The sequence below is a fragment of the Synchiropus splendidus genome, chromosome 12 (genome assembly GCF_027744825.2).
Source record: "Synchiropus splendidus isolate RoL2022-P1 chromosome 12, RoL_Sspl_1.0, whole genome shotgun sequence".
Classification (NCBI taxonomy): Eukaryota; Metazoa; Chordata; class Actinopteri; order Syngnathiformes; family Callionymidae; genus Synchiropus; species Synchiropus splendidus.
Genome location: NC_071345.1, coordinates 14,386,130 through 14,401,884, shown reverse-complemented (window position 1 = coordinate 14,401,884; position 15,755 = coordinate 14,386,130). Strand labels below are relative to the sequence as shown.

The 15,755-nt window shown below is 40.9% G+C and overlaps 1 protein-coding gene across 1 annotated transcript in view; it reads left to right on the top strand.

The window, feature by feature from the left end:
* The first annotated feature begins 9,840 nt into the window (after positions 1-9,840).
* The window catches only part of erfl1 (Ets2 repressor factor like 1), a 45,361-nt gene continuing 39,446 nt past the window's right edge, over positions 9,841-15,755 (top strand). The window contains exons 1-2 of the mRNA XM_053880330.1: positions 9,841-9,980; positions 13,225-13,357. The gene's annotated coding sequence lies outside the window, so the exon portion shown is untranslated. The remainder of the gene's footprint in view (positions 9,981-13,224; positions 13,358-15,755) is intronic.

The window sequence follows — 15,755 nt, the reverse complement described above, 5'->3', positions numbered from 1 at the left end:
CCTCATTTGTATAGCATCTGCCACTATCCTGTCCTTATTTGATGTTTTTGGTTTCAGTTATTCATTTCAAACTTTTTCCAAACGCATTTCTAGCTCTATTTTGACTTTATCGTGGAGACAATATTTGTCGGTAAACACTATCATGTGGCTGCATTTTATATTGAGTTGCAATTTTCTAATGAAAAACTTGACGTGGTTTGGATATAAACAGTAAAATGAGCTTCAACATTTGGAAGTGTTATTGATGACATTGATAAATTTGAGTTTCATTTTTTCGCTATTGTCCAGACATAAGCATAAATGTTGTAATAACTTGTGTTTCCACAAATGTGCCCTCCTCCTCTTCGACTCTCTTTTCATACAAGCACCCTGTGTTTAGGAGTTTTGACCCCCCTCAGTCCTCTTTTCTCAACAACTCCATCTTCCACTTAACCCCATATTTCACAGCTGAACTCCAGCTAATTTCCTGGCCAGTCCTCGGCACCGCGCTCCACATAGCGGCAGAACACGCTTAATTACCCACAATTAAAGCCAAACGCTAACAAGAAAATTGCTCCGTTATGAAATGACTTCAAAAGGACGAGGGTAAGTCGAGTAGATTGGGGGGAAAAAAGTTGTTTGGTAGCCTCGGGTGGAGGGTGAGGAGGGGGGAGTAAGCCGCGGTGGCGAATCCCCCTCGAGCTGTCCCAGTGGAAGACGCTCAGCAAAGACTCCGCGGGCAGAACCTCAAGCTCCAGACTCCGATATTCAACAGATGAAGCCCAAGCCTTGTAAAGATTTTGATGCGTGAGGGGAAATACTTGACGGAGATTAAACAAGTCGACACATGAACTGTTACAAATTCGATTTAAAAGAGGAAAACCTTGGGTGGGAGCGGTAGTATTTGCTCTGTTTCCGCGAACAGGAGTTGTTTTATACCAGGCCTGGCCAACCCGAGGCTCCCGAGCCACATGCGGCTCTTTTCCCTGTTTCATGCGGCTCTTCACCAAACTTTGTCATTCCCTAAACTAAACGTATGGCATGTGTTTTACCTGTTATTCATTGTTGTGTAATTCAGTGAAGTGAAGATGAGACGCTCCAGTCTGCAGCGTCGCTCATACCCACAGACTGGGGCGTCATGTTATTGGTGGCATGAGCCACGTAAAAAAATATATAAGTAAAATAAATTGTGCACACATTTCTATCTACGTCGCTTGATATTTCAAGGAGGATCACGGTAAAAAGTATGAATTTTAAAAATACATGCACAAGAGACATACGCTGGACGTGAACCATCAACCTTGTGACACACAGGGATGAGCTTTAACCGCTGTACTGACGCTCAGTCACGTGACCAGCTGTTCAGGTTGAGCGTTACGACCTTACATATTTGTAGGATGTGGCTCTCTTCAGTAACAAAGTAAAACAATGTGGCCTCTGACTGGTTGGCCACTCCTGTTTTATACGATCATTCAGAAGGCTGATTTTTAGAAATAACTTCAGCAGTGTTCTGCTGCATATTATAACACACTTCATGTACACATTTTTTGGGGGGTATTACACTCAGTTATGATGTATACTGTGAGTATGCATGAGTTTGGGGTCACTAATATCCAGATATCCGGCCAGTACGCGCTGAATATGACACCTGTGACGGGAAGATCTTATCCAAACCAGGATTTAGCAACACCTCAGCCACGTGATGTAAATTGATTTCCAGAGAAAATGTTGCAGATATAGCTTTTTAAATTCGATTGGACTTTTTTCATTGGATATATATGGAGTTAGTATTGGACTTTTACGGCTGCTTTTAGGCCACTGACATTCTGTAACAGCACTTTAACAAGATAGTGCACCTCATGCGAGACTTGGGGATGCGTTTAGCATGTAAACAATTATGACTATCTTCACTATGTTATAGATCTAAACATGTTTTTTTCATTTATGGTATTGCAGAAGTAGTAGTGCAGAAAGGGAAAACCATTTCAGCACTTTTCGGACACTTTTTTTAATGGCCCTTTCATGAGTATATGTAGCCGTAGGAACCTCTTTTGTAAGACCCGCCCAGCATGGGGAACAACAGCAGGTGCACCGAACTGCACAGAACTGCGACAGGCTCTCCTCCAGGAGCTGAGGCATTGTCCTTCTCGAATTCAGTGTCTAGGACAATTGTTTATATTGCTCTTACTTTTTAGCCGAAAAAATGCTACCTTTGGGGACAAAACATTTTTTATAGAACCCAGACCCATAGTAGTCCAAAAAGAATCCATCATCTATAAACAACAACAACAACAACAACAACAAAAAACACAGAACTCCAATGTGTACCGTACTTTCACTTGAGATCCTCACTTAGTACCACTTGCATAATATTACGTTCATTGCCACAGGTCCCAGACCCAGTGCAGTTGCACTTTACAGCAGCTCCTGACTGCGTCCCAGGTTGTAGTGACTCACACCAGATCTGGTTCCTGTCTGGAACATAGATGAGGCTGCATCTGTTCATCGTGTGAGAACTGCAACACACCGCGTTTAAAGTAACAAACGTCCCAGAAAATAAATACTTAACATGTCCATGCACATCCGTGACGGGCTTTATTCTTTTTGTTATTCTATGTTGTAATTATTATTGCAATTAATTTGGATTTTCATCTTCATATCATAGGTGTTTTATTTCCATCGGCTAACTAAAAGTGAAGACACTTTCCACCACTGTTCCTGGCACTACGTACAGCAACAAAGCTAAAGGAGGCATGTGTGATGTAAAATAAAAACAGTGCTATGTACATGACAGCCAGTCACGTCACGTTGTTCCACAGACTGCGGAGTAGAACGGACATAAACTTCTCAAACAATCCGATGACAAACATTGTATCTTGTGGAAATAAATGTTTGGCATGTGGTAGAAAGCGCCAAGAAATCCTTTATTTCAATATCCACTGGCTCATTAAAACATTTTTTTTAAATATATTGTATATGCCGTATGTGACATCATCATCCCTTGACACATTTGGTAAGCGGACACACTGGTCAGTTGTAAATGTCTTTGGATTTCATGTAATGATAAATGGAAGGAAAACATGCTTATTCCGAGTAATACACGGACAAGCCTATCCCTGCTACGTTGTGTGAAGCGTCATTGTCAGATACAGATCCTCGTGTAAAGACTGACACATCAGCACATGCTAAAGCTCTTCTAGAGTTGGTGTTTTCTCGCAGCCCCTCACAGTCCGTGGCCATTTCCTGATATGGCGCCTCGCTCCTAGCCTTTTTTTCCAGACTTCCGCGCTGACAAAACTGGCCTACTGACACCTCAGCGGCCGGCCCGCTTCTATTTAACAAGATTACATTTTGATCACAAGCCCACTCTTGTAAAACAACGGTATTATCTCATTAAACCCTGGTGGAGGGAGAAATAACAGCGCTGCTGAATTGAGACGTTCAGATGTTAAGAGTTTATCTGGCACAATATACCTGACCACAAAGCCCATTCCCTGTCACCGAGGAATGAGACCGCTCCTTCCACACCATCACCCCCCCCCCACCCTTCCCTAACCTCCCAATCCAATCTACAGCCGGCAAAATGAAACAAATAAACACTAATACGGATTATTTACGTCCAGTTTACACCACATGACGGCAGGTATGAGAGGAAAAAAGCGCCATAGGTTGGGTGGATAATTGTAACAGTGGTAGTAATAAGTGCAGCGGCTACAGTGATAACAATTAGATTTGATTTCATTTGAGAATGCCTCCACAGCTGCTCCCCACTCTCCCCCTCTACCCCTCCCCTCGCTCCTCTCCCCCTAGATTAAAGTGGGTGTGTTAATTCCGTGGTGTAGCGATCGAACAGCTCTGGCAACAATGGGAAATGGGCTATTGATCAGAACAGCTCAGATTAAGACTAGGCACTGGAGCTCTTTCTTGCTCTCTTTCCTTTCCTTTTCTCTCCATTTCCCACCTTCTTCTGATGCTCTTCCTGTCTGTCCTGTTTGTCTCATCCCCGCTTCCCCCACTCTCTTGTTTTTCACAAAGAAGAAGAAAGCAAGCGCATGGATGAGAGCACCTGTGATGATCATTTCCTCCACGCCAACTTCCTTTCTTTTAGTGTCTGCATCGACAAGACACCTTTGTGGTCGGCGACGCATCAATATTCACTTCGTGGCGACTTCATATTTATTGGTGTTTCTATCTGTGATGCGTTGTCTGTCACTTCAGCAGGCCTTCAGGAGTGTTTAGAGGTCCAGTACTGAAGTTTTCAGACGACTCTTTGGTCTGATAAAAATCTGTTGACGTCTTCATTTCCCAAACTCTGGAATGCCTCTTGTGCCTGTGACTTGATGTTTCCCTCCCAGCGAAACTCAGAACTAGAGTCGCCCTATTGTTGCGGTATTTTCTCCTCTCACCTGTCACCAAGCCTGTAAAATTCACCAAGACATCAAAGTTTGCCGTTGGAGGTTCAGTCACTTCCACCAGCCTTGATCATTGGCGTTTGTCTGTTAGAAAAATAGGTTTCAATTCACTGCTCTTGAACAGATGAATTTTGGTGGTGTTCTGATGACTATCTGGATCCACGTATCATTTCAAGGATTTGTCGCTCTCTGTGCTTTCCTCTTTGATCATACTGTTTGTGTTGTGAGAGCAAGTTCTGGGGCGCCGCTGCCATATGCTGTCCAATCACTATCAACAACATCTCAAAAATATATGAAATCGTATATAAGTAACATCCGACTTACGACCTGCATCGGTTCCATCCAACCAGTCGTAAAGCGAATGCCATTTAAAGTAGCCGACGTGAGGGTTATAGGTGCTACTGTAGTGGTAGATGGCTGTGTGAGAGTGAGGTGCTGGATACTGTGCTGCTGTAACTGTTGTTTGCGATACCGGGCTGCTACGTGCTGCGGTGCCAGACATTGAATAAAAAAATTAAAATAAAAAAAAAAGAATCTGCTGGCCGTGGTCGTCAGTACAGGTGGACATAAGTCAAGCAGGTTGTAAGTCAGATGTTACTTGTAAATGATTTAACTAAATGTGTATCAAATAAATACCAGTGTGTGTGTAAATGATCATGTTTGTTGTGCGCTTTTTATCATTACCTTTTTGTGTGAGTGTTTTTTTTTCCCCTTTCAGTCAAGGCTTCAATGATGTTTAAAGGAAACCTTCAGGTTTCTGGTTCTGGATAGAAACAAAATATTTTTCCAATAATACTATAGCAGACTATTCTAGCAGATTCAAATACCAGAATAGTATAACTTACTTGATATGATTAGAAAGTACTCTGCAATTAATCATATATAATCATATTTGTCTCATTATTTAACTACATTTAACTACAATGTCAGGTGGTGCTGCGATGTCATAACCAAAACATCCACGATGAAGGAGGGCATGTGAGACTGTGCTCATGGATGCAAAAATGAAGTGTAAAAAAAAAAAACTTTTGAAGATGCTGTTCTGTTGAGTTCGCTCTTCACTGGAACTGTTTTGCCCACATATTTGACCGTATGTCTACACGTTCAACGGCAGTTGGGTCTTTATAATGGCAAATATTTACTTGCGATTAACAATTTTTTGTCAAGTCCCACCCCACTAAGACAAACACCTCTGCAATCCGAGAGCTGCTTACATCTCAACGTACTGTGTACTAGTATGGTGGGATAATGGATCCATCCAGCTACCATCCTAAATATTTTAAACAACAATAGCTCTAGAGATCCACAGAGTTATATTATATTATTATTTACAATCTAACTCGAGTGCAGTTCGAGTCCTTCACGACTCCTTTAGGAGAGAAAATACTTGTATCAAGTATACATTTCGTTGCACAATTTAATAAACACTATAATTTATTATGCATTCTTTGTAGAACAGTCTCTTTATCGTACTATTAAAAAAATGTAAAATCAATGCTAGAAGATAAAGATTCTCAAATAACACATAGATGTATTAAATTAAATATCTAGAGAATAAATGATAAAAATATAGACTCATGACACAGTACAGTCCGTATTGCTGCCTTTAAGACTAAAACATGGTGGAATAAATAAAGTATCAGAGTAAATTCTGGCTTTGAATACAAATAAAGGCTGGGCGTGCTATTGCCGAGGAGAACTGGTCTTTGTATTCATGCCCGCACCAGTTCCCGTCAGCATTGGTCACAACGATAATCACACTGAGTCTCAATAAAAATCCGTCCTATCAAAGAGCTCGCCCACCAAAAATGAGCTGTCATGATCGGGCCCCGGGACACAAGCCATTGGATTTGCATTGAACAGACGTAAAACAAAGCAAATGTGAGGAGACAGCAAATCCATACAGTGAAAAGTGAGCGAAGAATCTTCTGCTCTACTTATATTAATTAACTCAGTCAATGGGGATGTGATAGGTCCGTTTTTCATCCTCTTCCAGCGCCTCCTCGCCGATCCGTCACACACACCTCCCAGGTGTCACTGCCTGCCGGAGCCGGCAGCAGACGCCGGGACCAAGTCAGTGCTTAGAGGTTACTGGTTTGTGTCTGCTTCTGCCCTTTTGGATATTAGAGGAGACAAATGCAACACACAAACAGCAAACAGACTTGCATCGACAACACACACACACACACACACACCAGCGGTCTCATCAATATTGCCATGACCCTCTGGGGACTTGGAGTATTGGCAAAGCTTTCATCCGCTCAGTGTGTGAGTGTGTGATATCCTCTGCACACACATACACAGTCTTGACATTCAGCTTGAAAAACTGGTCTCCAACTGCAAACAAATATATTTGGGGTAGTTTTTTTGTTCAGTGTAAGTGTGAACAGCTGAAGAGGGACCGAGGCCTGGGTGAGCCAGAGGGGTTAACAAGGAGTGATGGAGAGCTCGCTTCAGAAGTTGACACTAGAGGGCAATAAAGAGAGGGATGGCTGGAGTGATGTATGGCTATGGTTGCTTTAAAAACATGATCTCTCTGTCTGTCTGTCACAATTTTAATCTGTTCCTTTTGCCTTTATAATGATTGAGACAAGTTGGCCATATGAATCATAATCCAAATGGATAAGATTTTTAAAACAATACGTTTGGTAAAGATTATACACATACTCTTAAACTTTAAAACGCTTTTTTTTTTCTTTCGGTAACTGTCTCACAAAACAATATATTCAAAAGTCAAATATAGCAATATGTAATTCACGATGATGTTATGATGTTAATGGAATTTTAAAAGCTATTAAATTCTATATACGTATTGTAAAGAATCGAGAATCATTGACAAGGAAAAGTATGTAATAAATCTAAATATAGCAGCTAATAAATGACAAAAGATTCATGGTATTCTAAATAAAATGAGCTACATAGCAAAGATCACTTCAACATACTTTATTTACTGGCAGCTTTTTTAAAAATAAATAAAGACGATGACAATCTGAGTTGCTCAAAACGAAGTTCTATGAATATAAAGAATGAACCCATGTTCAGTACATTCACACCGATAAACTTCTGAAGTCACCCAGCTGTTGTCAGCCGAGGAAATTCTTCTGTCCGCCGCCGTTCTCAGCTCTGAGACCAGTGAGAGATAGATAGGAAAAAAAAGGGATTACTTTGTACATCCAACACCGGGTCACTGTGGCTTTGACCTTTGACCTCCGTAAGTGTGTAAGCATGACAAGTTGTCAGTATGAGACTTTGACCTGAGACAGAGCCGCTGCCCCTCCTCCTCTTCCTCCTTCTCCTCCGCCACTCCTTGCTCTCCCTTGATACGCCGTCATAGACTCCAGATAAGTGAGTTCCACAGGTTTAGTTAATTGATTATTAAGCCGCTGATTGGAGATCAATTAAATAATTAAAGTTTGTTAAAAGAAAGGTCGATCTCTGGGCTCGAGACCGCAGGGGCTCGCTTTCTCTTCTGGTCTGTTTGTGATGTCAGTGAACTGCAGAGTGAACGATGTGCCGTTTGTTTGTGTTTGCAACAGACTGTCGGTGGTGTGAGACGCTCCTGGACCATAGTACAGGGAATACAGGCCCTCCATCATCCAGGGTGGCTCCATTTGGCTTTGCATATTACTGTGGAAGTTCTAATACCAGTCTCTGACAGATGACCGAGCTCTTTTGTGTGTCTCTCGGTTCGTGCCTTTGGCTGAGTTTAGTAGTTTTCTGTTCTCGGTGCCAATCTCAATTTCAAAATCACCCCTCCACCACCTTCCAAAAACACTCTTCAAACTCATACTTGATACTTTATATTTCAAATGCTGTGGTTGTATTTAAGATCAGAGATTGTGCAGAGAAACTCAATTTATTTCCCATCACATGTGGAGCACAATAGATCAGTTACATCTTACTATGCTTGCGTTGTTTGAGGTGCTTTTTGACTTCTGTGTGCTATATTGATGCAGTAGAGGGAGCTTCCATCCTCGCGCAATTGGAAGCTCCTTTCACTGAAAAGCAGTGGATGTCACTTGGTGTATGTAGCACCTTATGCGGCTCTCCCCTCACTGACAAAGCTACAGATACATATATACATATAAGATAAGATACAGCTTTCTTTTGCCCACAGCGCAACCACTATATGTGCTTCAATTGAAAACTTAATGCATCAACATGCAACACTAAAGGCTGACTTCTGCTTCAGCAGAGAACGCAAAAGTCACTTGAGCAGTGTCACTATTTGACGCCGTGGGAGTGAAAACGTGTTGCCATGGAAGTGTGAAGTGAAAATATGCGCTATGAAGTTTACCCATCAATTTCTCAATCTTCAATTAGATTTCAGAGTAATTCTAGCACATTTCATGTCATCGGTCTATTGAACTCATACGACATATCGGTTATTGTATGGGTCTGTATACAAGCATTGTGCCTGTAAGTGATGTCATGTGACCATGGAAAATGTATATCCTTAAAGCATTCAACAAGACCTGATAACATTTAGGACTGTGTGGCACCAAACTGTTGCTCCGTGGGTGAACACTGTAATGTGATAAGTCATCGACTTTTGGCCTGGATATTATCTAAAAACATTTCGACTGTATGAATTTATGAATCATTGATTTTGCCTTTTTGTTGTTTTGGTTGAGACTGAGGTGTATGCCTTATTCATACCATCTCAAGCACTGGTGGACCACTAAAGGTGATGGCTGGGCCGGATTTTGACCTGGTGCCTCGAGTTTGACGCAGTAAACCTATCTCACATCCCAAACGGGACTCACACCAATACTTACAGAATTTCAAATACACAGCGTCCGTTTTTTCTCCTGGTTTGCAAACCTGACTTTGTATTTGTTCGTCCTCCCCCTGCTTGCACAGGTTTCCTCCCACAGTGTTAATTGATTGTCAGTGTATACTGCTTGTACCTGGTCTCGCAGTGACCCTTCCAGCGTCCCCCACCTTTTGCCCTATGAGGAGATGTAGGCCTCGGTGACAGGAATAAGTAGGAGAGAATGAGTGCTGTTTTGGGGACAGGGGGACTGACCCATAATCACTGACTATATATGAGGGTTTAAATGAAAGGGGATGGGGAGACAATGCCTTGAGTTTTCTTATGGGGTCAACTCTGCGAACTCTTCTGGAGTGATATGACGAAAAAAAAAAGAAAAATTCGGGATCACACCCATATAGACTTTGCACCCCACTTTCTCTCTCACACTCTCACAAACCTCTATATGAGACACAGGAGCGGAAACGGGTCGAATCCTACTTCAAATTCTCTTTCCTCTCGGCTTGTCGACCGGGGAAAACAAACCGACCCGAGGCACGGCGAGTGGGGATTTACTAATTAACTACTTACACACACACACACACACACACACACACACACACACTGACGAATGGAGAGAGAGCGAGAGTGATGCTCGCAGCCTCCCTCCTCCTCCTCCTCCTCCCTCCCTGTGCTCTCCTCCCCGGGTCCAGGTTGTGGTAGTTCCTCCTCTCCGGTCTCCGGTGCGCCGTCACATTGAATGCGTGTGGATAGACGGATCATCCGCTTTGACAACTCTTCCCGACAAAACACACTTTTAAAAACACAACACGCCGGTATGTACTTTGACTCATCTTCCTTATTTGTGTTTTTTGCTTACTGCTTGCATTCAAATATTAGCGAGAAAGTTTGTGCCAACATGACTGCGATGTTTTGGCGTTTTCCCCGCACTTATGACTCTGTTGAAAATATTGTTAAAATGTGTGTTTTCAGATGTTGTAAATTGTTCTTTTCACGTTCACATTTACAAATATAAAGGTGCGCTTTTTAAAGAGTGAATATATCTTATCATGTTTATTTTTATCAGTCATCTTGGAATCATTTTTGAGCATTTCGTTTTCTTGTTTTTCATCACTTTAATGCTTCGCGTGATGAAGTAGAAGTTTGGTCCACGCTGCAGGAGGGAAGGCGAGGACGCAGTGATGGCGCTGCGTGATGGTGTGTGGAAGTCTCCGCTGCTCTTGCAGGCACTTTGATGCGCTCAGCTGTCGGCGTTGGCCCGGATTAGCCTTTAAGTGTCTCTATTTGTTAAAGCGGCCGCCCTCACCTCCACGCTGCGTATCTATCAGTCAATTAAACAGCCACTCACACACGAAGAGCCCCCACCCACTCAACCCCGCGCACTTCAGTGCGCACACCACCCCTCAAATTCCTTAAAACCCTGCATATTTATGCAACTTCCAGGTCGGTTTGTCAATTCAAGTGTCCTGGAAAGTTACTTGGATTTCCAAATTCTTTACTTTCAAGAGCAGCGCGCGTCAATACGGCGGGCTAACTTCTCCATTTTTTTGTAGGTGTTTATCCTCACACACACACACACAACTTTGATAAATATTTATGCGCGCCCAGGGTGAGTGGGTGAAGCCCATCAATGATTTGTGTCGGTATATTTCCAGATAAACACTGTTTGAGAATCGATACACGCATGTAACTATTGCAGATTAAGAGATCGATCGATGGATCCACAACAACCCGACCGATGTTTTTTTTTTTTTCAGCGTCAATTATTCACATCAAGTTTGCGTACATTTATTTTATTTCAAAACTTCAGTATCACTTATCACATTCATATGTACAAGCAGTAATACTGTTCCGTATTGGCTGTCATTTTTTTTTTTTTATTCTTCTACATCATGTTGCATCAATTCTTACAGTTTAGTCATTTATTCTGGTGCCAAACGGGTTTATTCGCGCTGCTTCGTTTTGGAATTCATGTGGCCACTTACGTGTCGCCTGCTCCAGACCAACTCATCCGTCTCTGTGTGGTCAATATGTGATGAAAACATTTGCAAAATGAGGCGGAAATTGACCTTCACGCATCCGGCGGTCAAGTCCTCAAGAATTGTTTTGGCTAATTATTATAATAAGCAAAGATTTACCAGTAATTAAAGTGATTTAATTTAATTAGCTATTCATTTTTAAATTGAAAAAAAGAGTGTCTTATATTATACGTTTCTAATTATTTTGTTGAATGACCGATTTTATTGTAATGAGCAATTACCTTTTAATTACATCCTAGAAAGAAAAGCGTGCTTCGTACTGTTTATTTAATTTATTTTCAAATAACCAACGACGTGAGGTGTGGATAATAATGTAAAGAGATATTGAAAGGACATTTTAATTACATTAAATAAATCAATAATTTCGTTGGAATAAAAATCGATTCTAATTAGATTATATAATATTCCTGAACCGTTTATATAATTTCTAGAAGATTCACGTTCGATTTTGATCTAGGGTTAAAAGCCTCGATGCGATTTGAACAGTACACTTCCTTCTATTATTATTAATTCGCATTGCCTTCAAACTGTACTGAGAGTTCAACCACAAATCAATAATAATTTATTTTATGTTGGTGAAAAATAATAATAATAATATTGACATGTTCGTTTTCAAAGTAAAATAATTGACCTTATAGAACATATTGTTGTTAAATAACACAAATTATTAATAGTATTATTTAACAACAATATTTCACTACTCAACTTAAGTTCGAATTTCGTAACTATGCTTTATGTAATACATTTTTTTTTTCATTTTATATTGACGGTTATTTCGCTTTAGACTGAAGACTAAAATTAGCACTTGAAATTACAGCATTTAAAAAGACAATAAATAATGATTTCCAGGGGCAAACTTTAAATAATTTTTGTTGAAGCAAATCAATAATCTCGTCTGAACTGCCACGTTATTTCGGGTAGTTAATTGGACTTGAATTATTATTATTGATATTTGTCCATCAACAGAATGAAAGCGGCGAGATGGCTGATTGAGGGGCACTGGTTTATAATGTCCCTTTTCTTTTTTAACAACTCATTTCACAATTGATCATATTGCTTTTCATTTTATGTATTTACCATAATTTTGCATTTGCTTTTGAGTTTGCTATTATTTGTGTGAATTGGTTTGAAAGTCATTTTCTGTATACGATTTGTTATTATTTGAACTACAGTTTAATTACGTTTTCCTTTTTAAAACGTAATATTTTCATTTTTTTTTAAGCATTTGTCTGACGTCTCCAAACTTCTGACGGCTGCGTGAGGCGGGCTACTTTTTTTTCCCGTCTTTTTTCAAAATGCTCTCATCCTTAATGTGTTGTCATGTGGAAAGCAATCTGCTATGATCAAAGAGCCGCTCGTTAGTGCGCTCGATATCTCTTTTCCAGCCAGATTCTCAAATATCGATAAGGAGACAGCGGAGAGTTTCCTCCGTGCTGCGTTCACGGCCTCAGCGCGCCGATACTCCCGGATATATCACGCAGCGTAACATCACGCATTCGATATTTGGGCTGAAACTAGAAAGTCATATAGGGCAGAATATTCAGCACATGCGATGATGAGGTTTTTAATTCAATATTTGGCGAAATAAAATAAGATTTGATTTGTGCAGTCTGACACCGAAATGACTGCTCAAAGCTGTGATCTGTGCATCGACTGGTGTCGGGTCCCACGCGGTGACATCTGGAGGGAGAAATGAAGGTTACGGTTTTGTGAATTTATCTTTTGGTCACCATGCGGTAGAAGTTCACTTCTGTATTGATTTCAACTTTGTCAAGCTTCACACACCACGACACACTCTTAATATTCATATTCACAATTCCCATAAATCACTTTTCTCTCCAACGTTTTTATTCAAAGCAAAAATTAAAAAGGATATTAATTTCTTAATTTCATAACTAGTGTCACTAGTCGTGCCACGTGACCAGCCTTCCTTTACAACCGTCGCCAACTTTATTGACAAACCATCTGACGCGTTTCCATCAAAAGCGACGTCGAGCTCATACGTGTGTTCTTCCAGCAGAGTTTCCGCCGTGCACTGCGACTGCTGTCCCTCCGAAGCACTCACCGGAGCAGACGCGCACATCAGTCCGAGACAGTGCGTTCAGGCTTCGGCCTCAGGTGCATCTCTGAGGCGGGGCGGCGCGGAGGTCCAGGTGGGTGCACTTCTTCTTCTTCACCGCTTTAAAGACAGTCTTGCTCTCACGTGGATTTACACGTCTGTTAACACACAACCCCAATGAATAACGTCATTTAACCGCGAAGGTTTTGCGCTGTACTCGAGCGGTTGCTATATTCCCAAGTCATTTCTTTATTTCTGTGGTTATCATACGCTAATGCATCCGTGGTTCCTCAGTAACATCGGCAGGGAGGGGGCCAGTGGGGTCTTAGCAGGGGAGATCAGCCACTGAATATTGCTTCTCAGTGTGCTTCATGAACATCTACTGCTGTGATCCGATACAGTACAGTCTTATGGTTGACTCAAAGAGGGGGTAACACTGACAAGCAAAACAGCCTGAACAGTCTCAGGTCCTACCTATTTAATGGATGTATAATGTGTTGTATTGTTCTTCAACCGCTCTTCTTCATCTTTTTGATTTTTTTGTTTGTTTTTCAAATAAATTAATCTATAATTGAATTGTGATAGGCACCTTTAGAACGTTTCTTACAATATGTATGATCATATAAAAGATTTGTTTTTTAAATATGAAAAGGGTTTGATATTTTCTTTACTGAGATTTATATTTCAAGTATAATTTGTCACTATAAAAACCATGAAGGACAGCAAAACACGCAGTCTGTCCAACTTAAATTTCCACAGTGAGACCAAGCTTTTGACTATTTTTAAGAGTCACCTCAGGTCAGGCCATCAAATTTGGAGTTCTCAAGGGTGAATTGAGATTAGAAAAATACAAGCTTTTAAACTCTACAGAAAAACCCCAAATCAGGTTTGTTGTTGATATATTGTTTTTTATCGTCACCAAACAAGCATCTCTATTTCCACATTAATAGCACATACAGAGACTACTATTGGCATTGCGTGTCGATATTTGTCGACACCGACTCTGTCTTACTGAAGCTGAAACATGAAACTTCAATGTTTTTGCTTTCTACTCCTTCTTTTTTATTTGTAAGTGATAATGTTTGGCTGTTGGGTGAACTACAGACAAAACAAATTCACCAGCAGGAATGACTGAAATCTTTTGTTTTTAACTCTGTGACTTTATATTCAATGGCTCTTTATGCTTTGATCCAGTTATGAGTAGTCAAAAGTGTGGTTGGCTGGTGCAGCCATCCGATGCTTCATCACTTCCTGGAGCTTGCTTAAGTCTTCCTGTCTGGCATGAGCCCCGTGGCACCTTTTCAAATATGTGTTTCATTATTCAACACTCATCTACCACATCCATCTATTGCAGGTTGAGCTATTAATTCCCAGCTCAGGCATCATCTCCTAATTCAAGATTTAAATAATGGCTTATTTCATTTGATTGAAATACGATAGTGTGTGGTGTCCTGGGGTCCAACTACAGGACCGTCCAGAGAGAGTCATTGCTGCCACGTGTGACCTTGTATCTGAGCAACCCATCCTTCTAAACTTTCCGTCTGAGGGTGTCCAGTGTATCTCCTCCACCATCTCCTGCTGTCCCCTCTCCTTGTCCCTCTGTCACAGGTAACTGGGAACTTGTTCACAATAATAACAGCCTCATGTCTCCATCTATCTCTCTATCTGGCCTGTCAGCACTTCGCCGAGTGTCTGAGAGACTCGCAGGCGCAAAAGGTCAGTTAATCAATGGCGTACAATTTGACAAATCCCAGCTACTCTTATCATCCTCATGGGTGTTTAGGGCCGAAAGGACCACCGAGATAAATGCTTAATCCTGACATCGCTGTGATGAAAGAGCCAAGGAGAGAGAGTGGGGAGATGCACAGAGGACTCAGTATATAGAAGTAAATTACATGATCAAATAAACATCACTCAAAACAGGCACTTTTCAGTTTTTTTTAATGATTAATTTTAGTAGAAACAGATTTGTGAATCGATATAGGTCATGTGTGCTTCCATTGAAATTTTACTGCCAACAAACTGGCAGAGATGTCACATTTTTTGTTTTTTTTAAACTTGGCAAAATATCAATTATGAATACATTTAGGTGGCAAATCAGTTACTCTGACTTCCTTGTGGGTGATAAAGTAGTGGTTGTTGAGTCAACCGTCTCGAAGAGAAAAGTCTCCCATCTGAGCCTCTTGTACTCTCTGTCTCATTTTCGGACGAAGATAATGGCTCCGGGAAGTTACTTCATGTAGCATCACAAATCTGTGGCCACACTTGCCTGCAAGATTTTCAGATCAATCTCTGAATGTAGTTCTTATTCCTTCATGAGGTGAACATGTCATTGATCATACAATTTATTGACAATTCTACATTACATGTTATATATAATGCTGTATAATATATCAGCTAAAAGGTTACTATTCATGAGACTTACAGCAAAAATGTTGAGTTGTTTTTTTTTAAACATATTAATAGCTGTGGGGAACTGCACAAAGTGGCAT